The sequence below is a fragment of the Phyllostomus discolor genome, chromosome 3 (genome assembly GCF_004126475.2).
Source record: "Phyllostomus discolor isolate MPI-MPIP mPhyDis1 chromosome 3, mPhyDis1.pri.v3, whole genome shotgun sequence".
Lineage (NCBI taxonomy): Eukaryota > Metazoa > Chordata > Mammalia > Chiroptera > Phyllostomidae > Phyllostomus > Phyllostomus discolor.
In genome coordinates this window covers 191,221,524-191,238,142 of record NC_040905.2, presented here as the reverse complement: position 1 = coordinate 191,238,142, position 16,619 = coordinate 191,221,524, and the positions used below count along the sequence as shown (strand labels likewise).

At 42.5% G+C, this 16,619-nt stretch overlaps 1 protein-coding gene across 3 annotated transcripts in view; it reads left to right on the top strand.

Annotated features, from left to right (window-relative positions):
- Positions 1–14,457: 14,457 nt before the first annotated feature.
- Positions 14,458–16,619, top strand: part of ABCA1 (ATP binding cassette subfamily A member 1) — a 120,151-nt gene continuing 117,989 nt past the window's right edge. For 2 of the 3 annotated variants that reach the window (XM_036021988.1, XM_036021990.1), the window contains exon 1: positions 14,458–14,721. The gene's annotated coding sequence lies outside the window, so the exon portion shown is untranslated. The remainder of the gene's footprint in view (positions 14,722–16,619) is intronic. The other variant, XM_028505370.2, reaches the window with a different exon arrangement.

Genomic DNA, 16,619 nt, shown 5'->3' with positions numbered 1-16,619 from the left:
TTTTGTGCTTCAGATTTTTTCATCTTACAGTGACCTCATCGGGCAAGATGAAAACCGAGGTTCTTTCTAACGTTACGATAACGAGTTCTTTCTCCAGAAAGTATTGGTGGACACATGGAAGCCTAGAGAATGTCCCGTCCTACGGCACCTGCCTTGGAGTTCAGAAAGTCGCGGTGGCCTGGAACCCTCTTTCTCTTGGATAAAGTGCCAGGTTATGACCAGACACTGTGCAACTGAAGAACGGTGTCAAGTCACAGCTTTTGCGCGAATGTCTGCTTTGGGGCTTTGTCTTAAATGTTTGGGACACGACGCTCCAACCGATGTTTCATTGTCCTTGAGCCACCATGCCTTCGTTGAGTCCTTTGTAGATCATCAATTTAAGCATGAAACACAGGTTTGCTACACTGGCAACCAACTGCACTCATTTTGTGGTTGGTTTGGAATGAAACCGAAAGTAATTCTTGGAGCTGTCTGCTTATTTTCTGCCTGGCCTCTGGTTTCTCTCCCTCACTTTATAACTGACACCTTTTTATTATTTTACTTCCCACAGACTTGGCAGATTGCTGTTTTAGAAAGTTAAATGGAACGCCTCCAGTGGAGGTGTGATCATCATGGTGGTCCCTGCTTTGGAGAGTAGAAAGTCCATTTCCACAGTGCAATACTCTGGGGTCTGAGGGCTGAGACTGCTCTGTTAGTGGCCCCTCCCAGCCCAGGCTGCACTCTGGGGGGCAAGCTTAACTGGCTGTGAACTGTCCATTCATTTTTGATTAGCAGCCAGGCTGGACAGTGATCACACAAGACCAATCTGATAATAGCAAACGGTGCTCTGCTTCAGAAGTAATTTTTAAGGAAGGATGTTGTTCAAGGTGGGGGAAAGGTGGGGCACCCAGAAGGACTATTGAAAGCAAAAATCACATGTGCTCTAATATCAGGGTGAGTGGGAAAGTACATAATGGAAAAGAAAATTTTAAAAGCATATTATTAACTTCTGAATATGCCAGTACAATCTCATAATAACACTATCTAATACTTATTGAATATTGACTATCGGCTATGTTCAAAGCATTTCTGTATATATTAACTCAGTAATTCTCATCACAAATCCGTAGGGTAGGTACTATTATCCTCACATTATAAATGAAAAAAAAATGAATGCACAGAGATGGCATATAATTTGGCCAAGGTCACTCAGCTACTGAAGGGTCAAGGCTGGGATTTGAAACCAGACCATATGATTTCACAGTATTCACACTTAATCACTCTACTGCTTCCGTCCACAAGGCAAATGAAGAAAAGAGCATCAACTATGAGCATATTTCAGGCCAAGTCAGAAGTGGAGGAGACATAAGAAAAAAAAGACACTTAAAAAATTTTGTATGAGATAATGGAGGTTCACTAAACTTGTGGCAATCACTTCACAATACATGTAAGTCAAGTCATCACACTGTACATCTTACTCTCATCAAGGGCTGTGTGCCATTATATCTCAGTAACACTGAGTGGGAAAAAAGAAAAGAAGTGGAGGGCCACAGTGAATCTAAGCCCCTGGCATGGCTCCCCTGCCCTTCCCCAGATGGCCTCGGCCAACCTTCTACCTTGTATGCGGCCACCGCCCACTGAGTGAGCGACACGCCTTGGCTCCAGCTGCAATAGGCAACTTTATTTGCACCTAGCTTGATTTGCTCAACTCCCTGTGCTTTCATGCCTTTACATACCTTTCCATCTAAGTGTGGAGAAATCCTCAGGTTTTTAGACTTGGCTCTAATGGCAGCTCCTCCTTGAAGGTTTCTCAGACCTTGCAGGCTGGGTTGTCGCTCCTTCATGCTTCCTCAACACCTGGCTTATCCCTTCACTGTAGCTTGCTTCAGGTAGTATTGGAATTGCTCTCTCTCTCTCCTCACTAAGCTGTGAACTCCTTCAGAGCCTGGTAGCACCTGGCACAGTGTGTGGCACAGAGCTGGTCCTCCATGAATGCTTACTGAAAAAAAATGCCTAAAGCAAGTGGTAGCACCATCAGACAATTATGGGTATTCAGAGATTCTGTCTTCAAGCTTATGTAAAGAACTTTAGATTTGGCCCTAATTATCTTAATCATTTTTCTCAATCCGCTCACTTATTTTGAATCTTGTTTGCATCAATTGTTGAGATTTACATGTACTTGGCTGGTGATGAGATGATACTAACATGTGAATTAAGTGACCACTCTAATGATGATGTAGGTGACAATAAAACATACAGGGTGGGGCAAAGTAGGTTCACAGTTGTTTGTGTGGAAAACAATACAGTAATTATTAATAACAATAATACAAGAATAAAATCTGGTTTGTGTACTCAGAACTGTGAATCTACTTTCGCCCCACCCTGTATATACAAGTTACACCCTCATTTCCACCGCCAGTCATGAAACCCTCCCTTTTCATTCTACCAGGTAGGCAGGTGTGCGGGTGGAAACTTCTGGACGTGAAAGGAGTTTAGAGTGTCTGACATAACTAATGAGCATCGGAGGTTCTTAAACAGTCTATAAAAATGGAATTTGTTTGAGAATAATTTGTTAATAAAGTGTAGGCAAATTGTCAGCTGATTTTACTAGACAGGGAAAATTACAACTGATTATAAATTCTGCCTTTGCTTCCAGTATGACTCCCCTTTTTCCCTAAACAGTTGCTGACCTTGGCAAGGCTTCCTGGCTCAGTGTGGCTCGGTCCCCTCAACTTCTTTTCCCTCGTTTCTGCCTTTGCCATGGAGCGAGCCATCTCCAGCTACAATGCATTAACATCTAATCATTTGCTTTGCTGCAGATCCTTACAGACTCCTTTCTTACCCATAGTGCCTCTGTACTATGTTTTCTTCCCCATGCGCGATTTACTCTCTTGCATATTAATTTTTTCTCTTTTGTGGTTTGTTTCCTTGGTTCTCCTCAGCACTTGACTAGGATCTCAGAGCCTCTGCCACTACCTTTGTCCTTCAGCTCACCTCTGGGCAGCCCCTGCTTAGCTCAGCGTTAATCCTACTTACTCACTAAAGATGTTCTTTGGGGTGTGTGCAGTTTAAATCAGGACTTCTAGTAGTTAACGCTTGGTTTTTCGAGAGGTCATTTTCTCAGTCTCTGGGGGAAAGAGATGGAATTCTTGGCAAAGTTGCAGCAGGGAGAGTCTTTCTCCACCGTCACTTATATCCTTCCTCAGAACAATCTCCCTACCCATGAAATATCTTGGCTTATTCACTTAAAAGCTCAGCAGAACATTTTACATAATGTTTTCATCTGGTTGTATAAAACTGATCCCTGCTGATAGAGAAACAGATTTGAAAAAAGGTTTTAATTTTCAAACAATGAGAATAAGCTGACTCCCCTGACCCTTACCCTGTTTCTGAGCCTCCCACCCTGGGCTATGGTAGAAGCAGCTAATAACAATAAAATTCTATGTTTGCTAATTCTTGCAAATTCTTGACAAAATCTTATTGAATATTTCTATAATCCTGAAATGAAGAAGGATTTACGACCCTCAAAGCCTTAAAGGAAAAGATTGATAGACTTAACAAAGTTAAAAAAAAAAAAGGAAAGATGGCAATCTGGGAAAAATATTAAAACACATGTAACAGTCAATGGGTTAAAACACTTGGTTTTAACAAATAGTGCTCAACAAATAAATCAGGAAAAAGTAAACACTTGGATAAAAAAAGTCAATAAACACATGAAAAGATGTTCGTTCTTTTTAAAAAAGATTTTATTTATTTATTTTTTTAGAGAGGGAAGGGAGGGAGGGAGGGGGAGAGAGAGAGAGAGAGAGAGAGAGAGAGAGAAACATCAATGTGTGGTTGCTGGGGGTCATGGCCTGCAACCCAGGCATGTACCCTGATTGGGAATAGAACCTGTGACACTTTGGTTTGCAGCCTGCGCTCAATCTACTGAGCTATGCCAGCCAGGGCTAGATGTTCATTCTTACTAGTAATCAGAGATATAAATCAGAACAAAAAATAAGTTAGATTGGACATAATTGAAAGACTGATAAAATGTTAATAAGAGGGTGAAAAATTTAGACATTTATACCAATATACACCTATTGGAATAGCTAAGGTAAAACAATGCTGACAATATGAAGTGCTGACGAGGATGTGGAGCAACTGTAACTCACATATCTGGTGAGAATGCAAAATGGAACAGTCATCCTGCAGAAAGCTTGGCAGTTCCTTGCAAGCATATACCTACTATTTGACCTCATGCTCTCACTCCTGGGTATTTATGCTAGAGAAATAAAAAACTTATATTCAGATACACACACATACAAACTGTATGCAAATATTTATTGTAGCTTTATTCATAAATGCCAGAAACTGGGAAAAAATATCCTTCAGCGGACGAATGGGGAAACAAACTGTGGTATATCCACATAATGAAATACTACTTAGCAATTAAAAAAAAAATCCCACTGGAACTATTGATACATGCAACAACCTGGATGAAGCTCAGCATTATGCTGAGAGAGAGGTCAATCTCAAAAGATTTCATAATATATGATTCCATTGATATGATATTTTTGGAAACATAAAATTATAGGGACAGACGATAGATCAGTGGTTGCCAAAGGTTTAAATGTGAGGGGAGGGCGAGGTGTGTCTGTAAAGAAATAGATTGAGGAAGATTTTGGGGAGATGAAACGGTTCTATATCCTGATTATAGTGGTGGTAACAAATCTATATATGTGTTAAAATTCGTAGAATTTTATAGCAAAAGAAAAAAAGTAAATTTTACTTTATGATAATAATAAGTAAAGTAGGCATTCTAATACCCTTTTCATACACTGGTGCCAACTTTATGGAGAGTAATTTACTTATATATATCAAAATGTAAAGTATGTCTATTCTATTACTTGACAATGCCAAATTTGCAAAAAGACTCTAAGGAATCTTTGCATCTGTGCAAAGATTGTACAAACATGTTCATGGTTATATCTTTTATGGTATTAAAAAGAGCTAAGACTATACGTCTATCTGTGGGGATTTGCTTTCAAGTCATGATACAGTGGAATATTATCCATGCATTTAAAATGGTACAAATGTATACTTGCTTACATGGAAAATTTTCCATGATATGTAGTGAAATGATAGTTTATAAATAGCATATATGGAATGCACTTGTTTTAAGAATGGGAGGAAGTATATGTGTAAATATATATATTTATTTATAGAAAAACTTCTGGAAGAATGTACACGAGACACAGTGACAGACGTCAGCTCTCGGTCATGGGCTTATAGTGATTCTCCCTTTTCCTCTTTATATGTTTTTCATACCCTTTTTTCATTATACTTTGGTTATAGTGTTAACATTTGACTATGAGCATGTATTACTTATATGTTTTAAAAATTTATCTTTTTCAACAAAAAACCCATGCAAAGTCTGAAGGTTTGTGTTTTAGACTATGAAAAAATGTTCTCAAGTCAAAAAATATTCTCAAGTCAGGCTTACTCAAGTGTCACGCACACCCCATAAGTATATTTCTAGGACTGCCGAGACCAACAATATTATTTCCATTGTTTAACGTTTCACCTCCAATATGTGTTGTTTCTTAACACTTCCTCATTTTTGAGGAGCTGTCTTTGATATTTAAAATATAATTCTTGGGCTGAAGGAATATAACCTGAAGATGTTTATAGGTTTAAACATCACATAATGCACCTTGTTTAGCATAAAGTATGGCTTTATGCCCATGGTGATTGCGAGGATAAAATGGAAAGGTTATCTATTACTAAATTTAGAAATTATGTCCTGATAGATTTGATGGTTGATTTAAATATAACTTCTTGTCAAGCATCTGTGTTTAGAATCAGATTACTATGACTCTACAGTTTCCTTGAAGTCTCGAAGTCTCACATTTCTGTCTGCCTTTGCATGGCTTTACATAAAGGAGAGTGTGAAACCTCAAAGTTAGTGTTCACTGTATCACGTGTTACATGACACACTGGTAATTTCACAGAAATGTAAGGCGACCCACAAATGGTCTGCAGAAGAAGTAATTGCCATTATCTCATCGAATCTTAGATCACTGGAAATTCTCTCACACACTGGAGATTCATTTGGGGGGTGCTTTTGTCTTCTCAGCTGCTCGCCTGTTTTTCTGATCCTTCTCTTGTCCACCTTTGCCTTATTGCCCACCCCCAGTGGAGTGCTGCCTGTTTTTTTAATCTTGCTTCTTTCATTTATCTCCAGGGTTTAAGTCAATAAACAAAGACTCTTGGATGCAACTTTGAACTCTTGAGAGTTTGGATGTATTTTTGGTCTCATGTTTAGTTACCAGAGGAGAGAGTTGCTTCTGACCTCTTTGACCCTTCCCTGCTGATTTGACTAGGCCTTTGATACTAGAGAAGGGTGAGATTTTTGAGGAAGTAGTATCCCTTTTGGTGGAGGTGGTGACGCCTTTTGCTGCTTTGTGACTCAAGTTGTGTTCAGTTCCAATCATAATTGTATGCCTTGAAAAAATCAAATTCGCACTAGCAAACTTAGCAAAAAATCAAATTCAAACTTACAATCTTTAAAGAAAGATGCGATTCTTATGAATGCAGAGATGGGAGTTCAGCTACATTGTAAAGGGACTCTCAGCTAGATTTAAATTTCACTAACATTTAGGCACGTCAGGATGTTTAAGACATATAGGTATCACTGGGGACTAGGGCCAAGTGCAAATGACATATTCCATCTAGAAAGAATCTCTTTTCAGTGTCAGATAATTGCTACTATGTAGGAACAGGCCTCCTGTGGTCAGGCCCTCCACCTTTTCCATAGAAGCCAGAAATAAAGATTTTTGTGTGATATTTCCAAACTTGTCAACTATTTCAAATAAAATATCAATATACTTTAATCCAAACCATGTGTCAGACTGCTGGATGCAGCCGTGGGCTGCCAGTGTACAAATTCCAATACAAACCTAAGTGCATACACTTTGGGAATCCAAAAGTAGGGGACGATAAAAGCTGTTCTGAGGTGAGGACGTAAGTCCAGCAGTGAACTTTGAGGTCCCAGCTTTAAGTGGCACTACCGTGTGCTAGTGACAGAGCAACTGCTTGGTAATAATGAGATCTCCCTGGAAGTCTCCAGGACTCTTAGGCTCTTCGAGAGAGAGAGAGAGAGAGAGAGAGAGAGAGAGAGAGAGAGAGAGAGAGGGAAATCTCAAGAAAGAGATATTGAACTTCCTGCTAATAGGCAAGTGGGGACTTGAGTAATTAAATAAAAGATTAAAAAGGGATATGACCACATTGGTATTTGAACTCCAGGCTGATGAAGTAGGTTATATTTGTTTATCTAATTTAAAAATCTGCAAACTGGACTTTTGGAAAGGAGTCACAATTATTAAGTTATTATTGGGCATTGAGGAATAGTTACATTGTTGTTTGGGATAATAATAGTAATGATAAAAAAATGGTAATAATAATAACCATGGCTGTCACTGGTTGAGCACTTACCATATGCTAGGCATAGTACCTGTACTTCACGTGTACTAACTCATTCAATACTCACAGGGTAGATTCTGCTATTACTTCCCTCTGGTAGATGAGCCAACCGAGACTCAGAGAAAGGTGAAGCAACTTGCCCAGGGACACACAGATATGCTGCACAAATAAGGAATCCTCACTTAGCAGTGGACCCCTAGTACGTGTTTAAAACCCGCTCATTTTATTTATTTACTTTTTAACCGTTTGTAAAACTACTCACCAACAAGTTTTAGCCGCCTGAACCATTTTTATCTCTCCACATTTTCTTCTGTTTTTCATTACTGTGTATACATTCTTCCAAAATATTTTAGGATTTACTGTTACCATGTGGTAATTTGGGGTTTGCCTTTCTGCAGTTGTAAATGTATCTCCTCCCACTACTTATCTACAAACTCCGTTCTTAATGCCATATTTCTTAGCTAAAAAATAGAATATGTTTACCCTAGAAAATTTGTAAAATATAGACATGTATAAAAAATTTGCTTCTAATCCCACCATCCACAGAAAATAGCTATTAACTTTAGCTGGCATTCTTTCCATTCTTTCCTATGCACATACATTTCTACAAAAACAAGTAGAAATACACTACTATTTTTACCAAATGTAAATCATATGTACACACAACTATAGCTTTTCTTTTTTCAATGAACGTTTATCATGAGCAGTTTCCCATCTCACTGCCTTTAAAAACATTATTTTAATGACTACATGGAATTTTATCATATGGGTTTATCAGAGTTTATTTTAAAGTTTTCACGACATTAGATGATGAAATATCTTTTAAATGTTAAATGTTCACTTTTGCAGATGACATAGTGACAAACATGTTGCACATAAATCACTGACCATATATTTGGTCCCTTCCTTAGCATAAATTCCCCCAGGGAGAAGTAGTGGGTCAAAGCCTCTTCATGTGCATTGCTAAGTTGCCCATCTGAACGTTGGACCAAGTCACGTGTTACTGGCACCCTCAGATTTTATGGATCTTCATTTTTACATTTTCTTCCTCTTTCTTTAACCTCTGATTTTATTCCCTTAGAAGTCTTAGGACTCAACCCTCAATTTAGCTTTCTTTCTCATTGTAGTAGTGTGTTCAGGACTGCCTCCTCCCAGCGATGAGTAGACAGACGTGGGGACTTCCGGCTGAGCTCTGCTTGGTAATGGAGTCAATCAAGAGGAAACCAGCTTTAGGGTCAGCTCTGTGCAAAGCCCCTGGCCTCTGGGAATGGGGCCATTCTCCACCAATTTACGTACTTGGGGATGATTCTGCATGCGTAGGTTTCTAGGACAGGTAACCACCTAAGAAATTGCTCACACTTCACTGGACAACGTTAGTCACCAGGAGCATGGCAGCAAGAAAGGGAGATAAAGGCCTTCTTCCATGGTGTGGTCACAGCACATTATCTGGGTAGCCAGTCTTTGCGGAGATGAAACATTCATTTTCTGCAGACAAACTGCAGAAGCCATGAAGGGCACTGTCACAAAGACAGGTCAAAGACCCAGCACAAGACCACTGAGGGGCACAAGAAAGGGAAGACCCTGCTGCTTCTGAAGGAATCGTCCCCGAAGTGCTGAAGGGGAAAGGAGAGGCTTGGGCCTAAGAGATAAGGGAAATTTGGAACATTTTCTAGGATTTCTTTTTTTTTTAAGTGATTTATTATCTTATTAATATGCTGGAGAGAAAGAAAGCTCCTGGCTAAGAAATAAAACAGTCTATCATCCCAGAAATCACAGCCAGGAATGTGGATTCTTAACAAGTGTCAAAAAAGTACTCTGAATAAGGAGAGAAGAATGCAGATACATCCTTCTGTTATAATACATGCATGGTTTCTTTTAATCCACAAAGTCCAATTATTTTCTTTTTAAACTTAAGGGTACTGTCTCCCCTCTAAATCTACTGTTACACTTACAAATGGATCTGAGCCAAGGGTATTATTTGTCTGTTAATTTGAGTAATATTTCTGTCTCATCTACCCTCTACCCCAAGCTTTCCATCTAATAGGGGAAGTGGTTTCTATATGTGTTCTCTGTTCCTTTTGCCTCCTGCTTGTAGAGTACTAGTACAGTAGAGTTAGTTAGTTATTTCCATCCATCTCTTTCAATACGTACTCTTACATAGAAGGACAGGGGTGAAAATGAGAAGGATTTCCAAGCAATGGGAAACTACAGGAGCAGAGACATGGAAAGTCTGTGGAAGGGGGATGGGTAGAAATGAGACAGGGAAGGAGGGGCTACAACTAGGCTTCATAGGCCTCCAAGTGTCATGTTTTCAAAGGTCTTCGTAGGTTTTCTTTTTAAAGGAAGTTGGAGGGTTTTTCCCCTTTGTAAGCAATGGAGAACAGTAGAAAGCTTTGAGGAGGAAAAAATATGATTAGATAGTTTTGGGGCTTGTGTTGGTTTGCTTAATTTTTTCCCCCCAAGCAAAAATGACTCCCATGTGGTAGGGGAGATAAATAGGAAGAGGAAGAAGCTAAAAACAGGCAGGAACAGGAGTCTGGAGGTTACTGCAATACAGAAGCCCAGATATTTGCCTTGGACTTAGGCAGTAGGGGTGAAGATGAAGGGACAGATTTCAGAGACATTTAGGTTTCATTGACCAGACTTCGGTGCTTTTTAGAATAAGAAGAGAAAGATAGAGACAGAGCGATGACAAACTAAGCAAGCATGACAATGATTTCCTCTAGTGGATGTGTGGATGTGGATGTCATTAGGTGAAATAAAATCTAAAACGCAGGTGGAGGAGGGAAAATTAAAGGGAAGATTAGAAAATTGGCTTGGGGTTTACTTGTAGAATGTCCTATTCAGTGTTGTGCTGCTAATGGTCAACAACTGGCTTTCCTGCAGAAGAAAAGAAAAGGGAGTCCTGACTGTATCGGATTTCCAACCTCGTAAATATTCCCACCACTGGAGGGTTTTAAAGTAGCCCAGGGGAAGTCACTTATTGCCGAGGTAAGAAGAGATATACACATTCAGCTCTTCTGAGTTGGAGTGAGCACGTCACAGGTCCTGCTGGCTACTCTATGCCTTGTAGCTCAGCAAGGAGACGATCGCTGGTGATACAGGGTTTAAGTGAAGCCACTGGAGCGGAGCACATAGAAAGGAAAAAAGAAAACCAGTATCAGGGGACGTATATGGAAAGAGGGGTCTGGAAAAGAACATTAACTGACAGGCAGGAGAGTCAGCAGAGAACCAGATTCATGCAAAACAAGAGAACTAGTTTCAGGAAGGAAGGTGTGGTCAGCCGTGTCAGATACCAGAGATCAGGCGGCCTAAGGACTTAAAGGAGGTCATCGGCAATGCCAATTAAGCAGGTGTTTTTTTAATAATGATAAAAACAGAAAGCACTTAGCCTTTCCCGTTCTCTTTTTAAGGAGGTCATTAATGAATTTGGACAGCACAGACTCAGGGGTGGGGGCAAGAGTTTGCCTGAAAGGGGCTGGTGAAGGAATGAATGGAAGGGGTAGAGATGAAGTCTTTTCAGCAGTTTGGCTCTTAAGGGAAGACGAGTGTGAAGGGAGGCAGCTTGAAAGGATGGCTTTGAAAAAAGAGTTGTAACTCATTGATGAATTGGTAACTCAGGGACTCTATCTGTCTGTAATTCAGGCTAATTTGTTGGTCCCAATGATAAGCAGAACAACCGTCTTAATAAAGTCCAGAAGCAGTAATGGTTTTGAATCTTGTTTAGATGCCGATGGAAGGCACATCAATACAGAAGGGGATTACATTGGTCCAATTAAATTGAATTTGTAGGTTTGGAGAGTCTATGGGACACGTGGCTTACTTCACAAATAATGGTGACTTCTCATATTTTTATTTGTTTGAACATTGATTGTGTGGTCATTTGTTTAAGTGTCTAACCATGTGTTGGAATTAAACTGACTCAAATATGAACTGTAGCTGCTTTTATTCCTCCTTACACAGTATAAAAGAAGGATTACCTATTTTTCAAAATTTTTTGAGGCACTCCCCATTATCCAGGAATGTTTAAAAAATCCAGCTATTAGGTCTTTTTAATTGTAACACATTCAACTTGAATTTAGAACACTTTAGTTTGTATCCTTCATTGACTGCCTGTAATACTCAGTTTTTATTTTCAGAGTTTCCTGAGACCAAACCAGAATACACACCAACCAAACTACATGTGTGGTGAAAATCATTTATTTATATTTTAAACAACATGTGTATTTACATTTACTCACAGTGGTTAACAGATATCACGTATTAAAGCAACCTCCAAGAAAGCCTTTTCGGTAATCTCTAATGGAAAAGTCTCAATGGAATGATAAAATTGAGCTTCTCTGTAGCTCCATGACTTCTAGCAGGGTCTCCAAAGTCACAGCTGCCCGAAGAGCAATTCTGTGATTAGGACACGCCGCCGGGGTAATCTCAGAACAGAGCTTCAGGCCACCTGGGCTACATTTACAGAAATCAGCTTCTCCAGAGCAACAGCAACAGGGAAGGGTCTTCCTCCTTACTTGGAGAGGCACGTATGGGGTGGAGAACTGGAGTTCCGGTGTTGGTGTTAGCAGGAATCTGAAGACTTGGAGGAAAGTTCACTACGGTTTACTCAGGAACAAATCAACCCATGACACTCAAGGGAGAGAATTCGCTTTCTCAAGAGATATCCTTTCTTAGGCTCTAACTTTCATAGTTCAGTCTTTTTGTCATATGAATTTGTCACACTTGCAGAGTCGGTTTGGTGTCATCAGACTTATGTCCCTGCATCACCTGGCCAAATCACTTAGCCTCTATGGAGGCGTGGGCTCTTTTATTGCTCAAAATCAACGAGACTCATAAACAGGTCTCCAACATTACAGTGTGTGCATGTTTCATTGTAGAGGTAACATGACAGATAGTTCTTAGTTAAAAATGATTGAGTTTGGCTTTGAGGACATTGACACATGTAATTAGAATCAATGGCTGTCCTCTGTCTGGGGCTTCCTTCTTCTTCTTGGGCTCACCTTCTTTCTCCAGCATCCTATCTTTGTGCTATTTGTGCAGGACTTACTGTTGTTGATTCCCCACTAGTGTAATCTAAGGGATTACTTTTAGTAGGGTGCTCTTGGGAGCAATAGCTTTCAAAATTCCACGAGGAATAATCTGGTGGGATTTTAAGCACTGTGATAAGTGGCAGTAGGGGTTGGCAGTAGGGGTGGGGTTGGTAGAGCGGGTGCAAAGTCAGGGAGACCTAATAGTTCCCCCAAATCACACATGGAGGAGCTTTCCTTTATATCTAGAGGGTCGGAGAAGTTACTTTTAACTTTTGCTAGACCTGGAGTTCTAAAAATTTGGCATGGGAAAAACTTTATAGGCCATAGGCTGGTACCTGAAAATGACATTAATAGCCTCCTAATAACATCCTCTTTCTACACAATGCCATTCTTTCAAGAAGCCTAAATGAACAAAACTCACTTTCAGAAAACCCTGGTGAGGCAGGGAGAGAATACAAATTTTCTCCCTTTTTACAGAAGAAGAAATGGAGGCAGAACGTTGTAGATCTTGTGGTTCAGTCAAATTTGACCCCAGAACCCAGTCTCTTGGCCAGGGTTGTCCTTTGACCTAGGCAAGAAGGACCTCTCTCCTGCAACCTGAGCTTCAGAAGGCTTGGCTCTGGCCCTCTACAAACTCCATCCCTTCCTAAGTGAGAGCAGTCCACAGGGCCAAGGGACCATGACACCAGAGGTCTGGAATCCCAGAATTCCTGGATCTAAGGTCTCTTAGTGCACTTTCTAGGGTCTGCATGGGTCTCCTCACTGGTGTATGCACCTGAGCTCAAGTTGTGGCTGTGACTGTATGCCTGGAGGAAGCTTGTGCAGCCGGGGGTCTATGTGCATACAGTGGAGGTTCTTCTGGATTATGATGGAGCTGGAGGTGGGAAGAGAACGGGTCTGGGGCAGGCTCTCCCATTTCACCACACTTGGCTCTTGCCAAAACTCAGGTCAAACTATAGGGAGTCTGAATGTGAACTGGCCCTTCCAGATTGCTTCCAAGGTATCTTTGTCAAGGCAGAAGACATTTATTTTGCAGTTCGTTGGCTTGATTTATAACTCAAATATTTAGACAGAAGTGTGTGGGCCTCTATTTGAAACCTTATCTCTGTTTGCCAATTTTTATGGGTAGTCTTCCTCCTGGCTGTCAAAGCCAAAGCTAGAGGAAGAAGTTGGAGATCTGGGATGGTTATATGATTTTACACAATTACAATTCTCTAGCTGCACTTTGCAAATCTATAGAAGCAAAAATGCAAGCCTTTTGCATTTATCACTGGGACGCTGATCAATACATTGAAAATAAAAGGGGACTGGGCCACATGGACCTGTCATTTGGACCTCTCTCCTTCCCCCAGTTTATGAAGAGAAGGAGCAAGATGCTTTTTGTTGGCCCACCCAGGGACCTGGGAGGCCCAGGCTGGAAATCCCAAAGGCAGTAAGTTGCCTATTGATTACCAAAGTCAGGGTTTGTGGTGAAAAGTAAATAAATAAAACAACCAGCCAATTATCCAGAGGGCTGTCTGCCTTCCTCCACACCCTAGGCATTTGGAAACAAAGACTAAAGGGGTGGCGTCGGGATGGTTTTCAGCCTCGTGTTCCCAATTACTGAGTAAACTGACAAACAAAAGAAAAAAAATTGCTGAAAGCAGGAGTTTAGAGGAAGCGATTTTTACTAGTGCTGTTGGCTCTCAAGAACATGGTTGAGACAGTCTCCGGCTGAGTCCCAACCCCCTTGTTTCCCACTCAGGCCGGGTCAGAGGGCGCAGTCGGAAGAGCGGGCACTGCCCGCAGCACCCCCATCCCCCCTACCTTACACCAGCAGCCCCGCGGGGAGCTGCGGGACATCGCCCGTTTAAGGGGCGGGGCGCGGCTCCACGTGCTTTCTGCTGAGTGACTGAGCTACAAAAACAGAGGCAGGGGAAGGGGGCGGGGAAGGAGGGAGTGAGAGAACAGGCTTTGACCGATAGTAACCTCTGCTCTCAGCGCAGCCGAATCTATAAAAGGAACTAGTCCCGGCAAAAGCCCGGTAATTCCGAGGGAGAGTGAGTGGGGCAGGGACCCGCAGAGCCGAGCTGACACTTCTCTCCCCGGGCGCGAGGCAGGGAGGGCAAGGGGCGCCGCAGGACGAGGGCCACCGGAGCCAATTTCCTGGGGCGCTTCGCTTCTTTCCCCCGTATTCCCCTCCCTTCTTCGGAAGGGTTTTTCAAAGGGTGGGGAAAAGAGACGAAAACACAAAAGTGGAAAACAGGTAAGACGCTCTGCAGTGACTTAGGCGTTACTGTTTTATTTTGGGACCGAGGAGGTTTGGGGAAGCGCTGGGTTTGGGGGACTTGAGTCCGAACCTTCACCTCTTGCAATGTAGTAAATGGTACGGGGATGGCATAATGCGGAGAGGACGTCCTAGGACAGGCTCTGGCGACCCAGAGACGCGGTGCTGCTGCGCTCCTGGATTGCCCTGCGGTGGAGCCCGGGCGCATCTGTGGGCGTGGAGACCCGGGCGCAATACCTCGGGCGCAGTGGGCTGGGGGGCTCTTGGTCGTGTTGGGGGCGCTGCTGTTGGAGTGGGAAGACTGGCAGGTCCTGCACGGAGCACTTCCCATTGTTTGGAAGCGCCTGAGCCGGCTATAAACCCCTCTAGTTGTGGGTCGACGGGCACCCACCGGGATGAATGCCCACATCTTCTCCCCACTCCGTTCTTAAATAGCTAGTCTGAGTTGGACTCTGATCTGGGGATCCGCCCCGTGCGCCCTCGGACTGGAGCGGCGCGTTCTTGTTTTCTAAGAACGCGACTGGGAGGTGTCCCAAATGGGGTCCATGGCTGTATTGCTCACTTGAAGCCTCAGGGGCTTTTGTTTGACTCGGGGGTCCTGCTTCTGGTCTCCTTGTGCTCACCGGAGCTGGCGTCCCAGGCGCCCCAGGCGCCGCGGGGTGGACGAGTTTTGTTATTTTAAAAACATGACTTGGAGAACCTTCGGAAATCTGGAGCTGAGGTGCCCATTCCCTCCCCGCCTCCACCCCAATTCTTCCTGCCCTTTGCTGCTTGTCTCTTGGGGCAGCCTAAGTCAGGGCACACGGATGGAGAAGCTCGGGCGAGATGGTGCAGCGGAATGACCGAGAGTAACCCCGGAGGGCGGTGCAGAACTGAGCTCTGCGGCTGGGCTGGGCTCAGCGGTGGGGGTGGCGAGGGCTGGGCTCCGGCTGTCGGTGGCCCCGGGGGACTAGTCCGCAGCGCCTCCTGGCCCAGTGGCTTGGGAATCGGCCCGGTGGCCTGAGCGGGGCTGGCTCTTCAAGACGTCGCTCGCGGGTTCCAATGGAAATCCTGTGAAGAAGGAAACCTGGGAGATCAGGCGAATTGTGGTTGTTTTTTGTTAGAGTGTTTCCTGACTCCCAGCCATTGCTATTTCTGAAGATTCTTGGGCTGTGGGCTACTGCAGGATTGTGTGTAGGTGCCTCTTTGCAGCATTTATTAGAAAGAACGAAATAAGATTTTTAAAAAGAGGTGGGGGTGGGGCAGAGAGAAACTTCTGGCGCTGAAAGTAATAGACCCCTATCTTTTGTATTATTTATAAAACCCAAGGCTTTTCAGTGATACCTCACAAAGCGCGTGGGTGGTATATACATTCATATAATAGACGACGAATTTGATACTTAAAAAAAGTCACTATCAAAGGCCTGATTCTCGCTCCCCGCTGCCCCCCCCCACCGTCCAAAGGAACACGTCACAAAATTTTCCAAGTTCAAAAGCTAAGTTTCCCTGTTTCTTTTAGTTGGGGACAAAAACCTAAGTTTTGATGTTTTCACGCAAAACTTAAGTCTCAACAAAAAAGTGCTTAATTTTTCATCTCCCCATTTATTTCAGCCCGCTTTCCTCATACCTCCCACACAAGCAATGGAAGCTTTCTGTTGTTCATATCATACTGGTGAGACACTTCTCTCAAAGCAAAGAAAGCATGAAACTTTGGAGAATGTTCCAGAGTAGAACCTCTTCAGACAGTAGACTAATTTCCAAGTACAAAGTTTCCATTGTCAGGCGGTTTCCCAAATGCTCCTCTAAAGCAAGCATTAACATAATGCGTGACAGGGAGAATTTGGGAAACATTGGATTCACAGAGCCAATCATTATCTACTTGGGCAAAAGCAGTAGCA